We start from the raw sequence: 6,000 nt of genomic DNA, 5'->3' as shown, positions 1-6,000 counted from the left end.
TTTTTTTTTTTTTGCAGACAGCAGAATGGTGTTTAATTCAAATTTTAAAAATGATGTAATCTTTTCTATTAGTCTAAAATTATTTTACCAAGGAATCTACAAGCTTTAAAGATGTGAATTTCATTAACAAAAACCTTAAGAGAGCATTTAAACCACATATAGAGCAGGGAATTTGATTCTCTTGGAGTGATCATCATTTTTATTGCTATAGTAGCCTTGAAAAACTTTGGATTTGTACAGCCTTAATTTGGATTTATTCACTAAACCCACATAGATTTGTTGAGCACCTATTATATATAAGGTATTGTGCTAGATGCTGGAAATATAATGATCAGCAAAAGGAGCATATATTCCGCTGGGCAATACTGGAGAGACAATAGGTAGGTAGAGAGATAGGGGGTGGGTGGAGACCCAAGGATAACCCATTCTCCACAGGCATTTTAGTAACTAGTTGCAACCCTGTAGGGAGCTTACATCCATGGGTGGTATAGTCTATAGCTGGGTTGACAGACTTCTTCCATAAAGGGCCAGATAGTAAATATTGTACGTTTTGTGGGCCTTATAGTTTCTGTTGCAGCCACTCAATTCTGTCCTTGTAGCACAAAAGCAGCCAAAGACAGTAAGTAAACTAATGGACATAGCTGTGTTCCAGTAAAATTTCATTTACAAACATAGGCAGCAGATAACCCAGTTAAAGAATGGGCAAAAGATTTTAATAGACATTTCTCCAAAGAAGACATACAAATCATTAATAAGCATTATGAAATGATACTCAATATCATTAATTGTTAGAGAAATGAAAACCAAAACCACTATGAGGTATCACTTTGCAACCACTAAAATGGCTATAATGAAAAAAAAAGAGACAATAGCAAGTATGAGTGAGGATGTAAAAAAATTGGAAATTTCATGGCTTGCTGGTGGGAATGTAAAATGGTGCATCCAGTTTGGAAAACATTCTGGTAGTTCCTCAAAATATTAAAATAGAGTTACTGTATGAACCAGCAATTTTACTCCCAGTTATCTACCCAAGAGAAATGAAAACAAATATTTTAAATGTTCTAAAATTAAATTATAGTGATGTTTACACAACACTGTAAATACATTAAAAACTATTACTTTGTACAATTAAAACAGATAAATTTCATGGTATATAAACTATATCCCAATAAAATTGTTAACAACAGCAGCAGCAATAGGCAACAAACTGGATTTACTTTCAGAGATGTAGTTTGCAAACCCCTGGTTGGTAGTGTTTCTGTTTTGCCCAGATCTCCTGAATCCTTTTTTAACCCTTTCTCTTTCCACACATCCTCCCCTTCAGTGTGTTGACAGTATACATGCAGCTCATTCTTTAGAGGCCTGTCCTTGGGCTGTGGGAGCTTCCTGCCCTGGGCACAATTCAGAGCCAGAAGTGCCTGTGAGTTTTCATCTGTGGGTGGTGGCTAACCAGTACTGCCGAGTTGGGGATTGTGAAAACCCAAGCCCTCTTGCATCCAAATGGGACAATTTGGAGATACCACTTATACTCTAGAGTTCCCCTGTGGTATCAGACTGAAGCTACCCTCCACAGGACTTTGCAAAGATGACAACATTGCTTGGCTTCCTCCTTATCATGGTTCCACCTTCCCAACCCCTGTTTTAAATAATTTTCTAAATCATTACTTGCATGTGAATCCTTATCTTAGGGTCATCTTCTGAAGATTTTGAATGATGGTGAAGGTAACTTTCTCTGAAGAGGTGAATTTAAGCTAACATCTGAGGGATGAGAAGGAGACAGTTATGTGAAAAGATAATGAGCAAATCAAATCCTCATTGCATTTATTTGCGTATTCTTTTCTGTACTTGGGAAGATACTGGTCACCTATTATGAATTCCAAAATTAGATTCGTATATCCAGCCGTGTGCCAGATAGCTCTATCTGCATGTCTAAAATTGTCTCATACCAGGCTTGTTAACACCAATTCACCAGTCCCATCCCCCTGCTAAATTTTTAATTGCTATTAGTGGTATGACCAGTCAACAATTGTTCAAATCAGAAGTTCAGGAGGTTTCTATTTCTCCTCCCCACTCCTAACTGGTCTTCACCCCCACACATCATGTTCAAAGATTATCCGGCTCTGTCAACTGTATCTCTTAAATATGCCACTAATCTTTCTGCTTTTATTATTCCAGTTACTATTGCCATATTCTGTGCCTCAATCATATGACAAAGCCTCCTGGTCTTCCAGCCTATACAAAATGTAGGTTTGTATTTGTTGCTGCAATCCTCTTAACTTTTCAATAATGTCCTAATAGCTACAGGATGACTTTCCCAATTTATTCTAACAAATGTTGTCTCTTGCTTTTGTTTCTGTTTATCCCTTCATCCTTCACTCACCATCTCCTTATATACCCCAGCAACACAAAAGGAAGTAAAGTGAACCACACACATCATTGTTTCATAGCTCCATGGCATTTCTGTCTTACAGTTTCTCCTCTTCTCAATCAGTGACACTGACAGTCAGTTGTGCTATTCCATGACAGGGGTGTTCCTAAAAATCACTGTGCTATGCAAAATGGCATCCCTCCACCCCCCAATGGGGTTAGGAGCATAGCATTCAAAAAAATCCTAAGTGACACCTATAAAAATAAAATAAGACTCTAATAAAAACAGTAGCTCACTTTGACATAGGTTAAATGGTTCAGAAAAACACAAATGCTCCAATAAATACGGCACTTTACCTTAAGAAAGACCTGGAGCTTGCTTGTGGAGGCAACAAGCAGAAGAACTGCAGCTTGGGAGTGATAGTGAAGTGGTGGAGGGAGTGTTATGTCAAAGCAGATAGACAGTTGTAACACCAGACTGGAGGGGAGCGGCTCATAGCACCTGGGGTAACTTACATGTGTGCAATGTGTGCTCATATTTGTTTTATTATTTTTATGCAGCTCATTTCAGCAGGGTGCAGTTTTCTGTGTTCACCTAAGTGTTCTCATGCACAGGAAAATACTAAATTAGTGTCATGCTTAAATTATCCCCGATTATATCAATCATGCTGAAACAAACTCACGCCTTTAAAGCAAGCCTTACAGCAGAACTGACTATGCTCATGTCTCAGAAGATGGAGGAAGGGCAGGAAATATACAGAATGAGCCTGGAGCATCTTGGCATGCCAGAAGGTAAGAAAGTGCTCAGAAAAAGAAAAAACCCACAACTATGAAGGTATGTCAAAGGGATATAGGAGCCAACTGAAAAAGTTCCCTGTCACCAAAGCTGGAATAAATTAAAGGAAAGTAGTATTGGTTTAAAACTCAAAGTGTAAAATAAATACTCATGAATTCTTATTGATAAAAATAAGTGACTGAATAAATAAATAAATGGAAGAGAAGAGACAATTCTACTGTGCAGAAGAATTTCAAATAATTCGTGTAGATGTTCCTCTCTCAAAGAGGGGGAGCATAAGTCCCCAGTCCCCTCCTGAAGTGTGGGCCATGCATAGTGGCTTCCTTCCAAAGAGCGCAACATGGGAAGAGGCCTGGGGCTAGGAGTCAACTTCACAGGGGAGAAACCCGACAAACAGTACCTCAGCCAGGTGACCAGGTGATTAAGGTCCACATCAACAGTCGTGACTTATGCTGATGGGTATGAACCCTTGATATGATGTGATGAAAATGACACTTTACCTTTCTCCCAAAACCTGTAACCCCAATCTAATCGTGAAGAAAACATCAAACTAATCCCAATAAGAGACATTCTATAAAATTCTTCACCAGTGCACCTGAAAACTTTCAAGGTCATGAAAAGCAAGAAAATTGATGTGATGAAAATGACACTTTACCTTTCTCCCAAAACCTGTAACCCCAATCTAATCGTGAGGAAAACATCAAACTAATCCCAATAAGAGACATTCTATAAAATTCTTCACCAGTGCACCTGAAAACTTTCAAGGTCATGAAAAGCAAGAAAAGTCTGAACAACTGTCAGATGTAAGAGGAGCCTCAGGAGACACGACAATTAATGTAACAGGGTATTGTCGACGGGATCCTGGAATAGAAAGAGAACATTAGGTAAAAACTAAGACAATCTGAATAAATTAGGGACCTTAGTTAATGATAATTTATCAGAATTAGTTTAACAATTCTAACAACATATTTAATTCTAACAATTCTAAAACTAATTTAATTCTAACAAATACACCACACTAATGTAAAATGTTAATAATAGGGGAAACTGGGTACAAAGTGTATGGAAACTCTCCATACTATCTCTGCATTTTTTTTCCCTAAAAATCTAAATCTGTTCTAAAAAATAATGTTTACTTAAAAAAAAAAGATGGAGGAGGAAGCAATGTATCATCCACAAACCCCCTTCCCAGATCCCATCCAAGCTCAGTCAGGAAGCTTCTGAATTTGCTGATCACCTTTGTCTAAATCCTACTGTCGTATATTTAATCACTGTTTAAGCCTCTGTTTCCTCCACTACTAGACCATCCTCTCCATAGGAAAGGAATCAGGCTATGTTCATTTTTGCATCTCAACTATTTAGCATAGCTCGTGGTAATAACAGTGCCCAATATCTATATATTAAAATGAAACACACTGTTAAATATTCAACTGAAACACACAATGTCTACTTTGTGAAACTTACATTTCCTTTGTCAAATATTAGTATGCCAAAGAGTCAGATATGTGTTACATATGGCTGAATTTTCTTTTTGACTCTTCAAAGTGCTTTCTTTAGTAAGGACCTGAGAGAAAAGAGAGCAGGAAAGTGAGTTGTAGCTCCCTATCCCAAAACCCTCTGTCTTTTTTTCTGTTTTCCACTGAGCAGTAGCTTTCTGATTTTGACACTTTGATCTACCTTTTCATCTGCATTCACTTCTGTCTTCTGTAACAGCATGTCAATCTAAGAAATCAAAGTGGTTCTAAATAATCCATATGCGCAACATCTAAGTACTTTTTCCTTGAACTCTTCTGCTCCATTTCCAAGGTCTCTTAGGTTGAGCCTTCAGGCAGAGAGCTCTAGGACTGTGCTGTTTGCAAATGACCACTTCACCTCCTTGCTGGCCATAAGACTGGGCTCACTATTTCATCTGTGTTCTTTATCCTTAATCCAAACTTCCCTCAGAACCTAATGAGTTGACCAGACTGTCTGACTGATGGGGGTCAGTACTGGTTCAAACATTGGTGCTGACTTTCCCTTCAAAAGCAGTTAATTTCAGAAGGAAAATATTGGCAGCAGGACGCTTTTTATTTTAGAACATCTTCCCCAAACAGGAAACCATATTAAGGCAGGAAGCTAGAAAGATACTGTGATTCCTTTCTCATTTAACTGAAGAGACAGAAACTTCATGATGAAGACATCATTTGAAAAAAAAATAAGCAATTAATTTTATGGTGAGTTTATGTCTTTGCTGGATTTCATGTTTAGCACAAATGTCAAATCATAATGATGTTTCCCCATAAGTATGCATAAATAAATAATCTCCAAATGTCCCCAAAGGTTGACATGTCACAGAGGATTCAAGCATAAGATGAGAAGCTGGTCTTTAAAATAGGTCTCTTCCAACAAGAAAAGATCTGATTCTAAGCTTCTATGTAATCTACAGTCAGGATATCATATAGTATATGTATTAGTCAGGGTTCTCCAGAGAAACAAAATGAATAGGATCTATATATCCATCAATTGATCAATATGATTGACAAAGAGACAAATTATATAAGATGATATTTATTATGGGAATTGTCTCATGTGATTATGGAGGCTGAGAAGCCCTGTGATGTACCATCTGCAAGTTGGAGAACCAGGAAAGCTGATGGTATAACTCAGTCCCACTCCGAAGGCCTGAGAACCAGGGTGGGCAGTGGTGGTGAGGATGTGGGACTGTGGGCCCTGGTGCAAGTCCAGGAGTCTGAAGACTGAAGAACCAAGGCCTCTGATGTCTGAGGGTAGGAGAAGACGGATATCCCAGCTCAAGAAGACAAAGAGTGAATTTTTCCTCTGCCTTTTTTTTCTATTTG

The sequence above is a fragment of the Galeopterus variegatus genome, unplaced genomic scaffold, assembly GCF_000696425.1.
Source record: "Galeopterus variegatus unplaced genomic scaffold, G_variegatus-3.0.2 Scaffold2367, whole genome shotgun sequence".
NCBI lineage: Eukaryota > Metazoa > Chordata > Mammalia > Dermoptera > Cynocephalidae > Galeopterus > Galeopterus variegatus.
Note: the sequence above shows the minus strand (reverse complement) of the source record.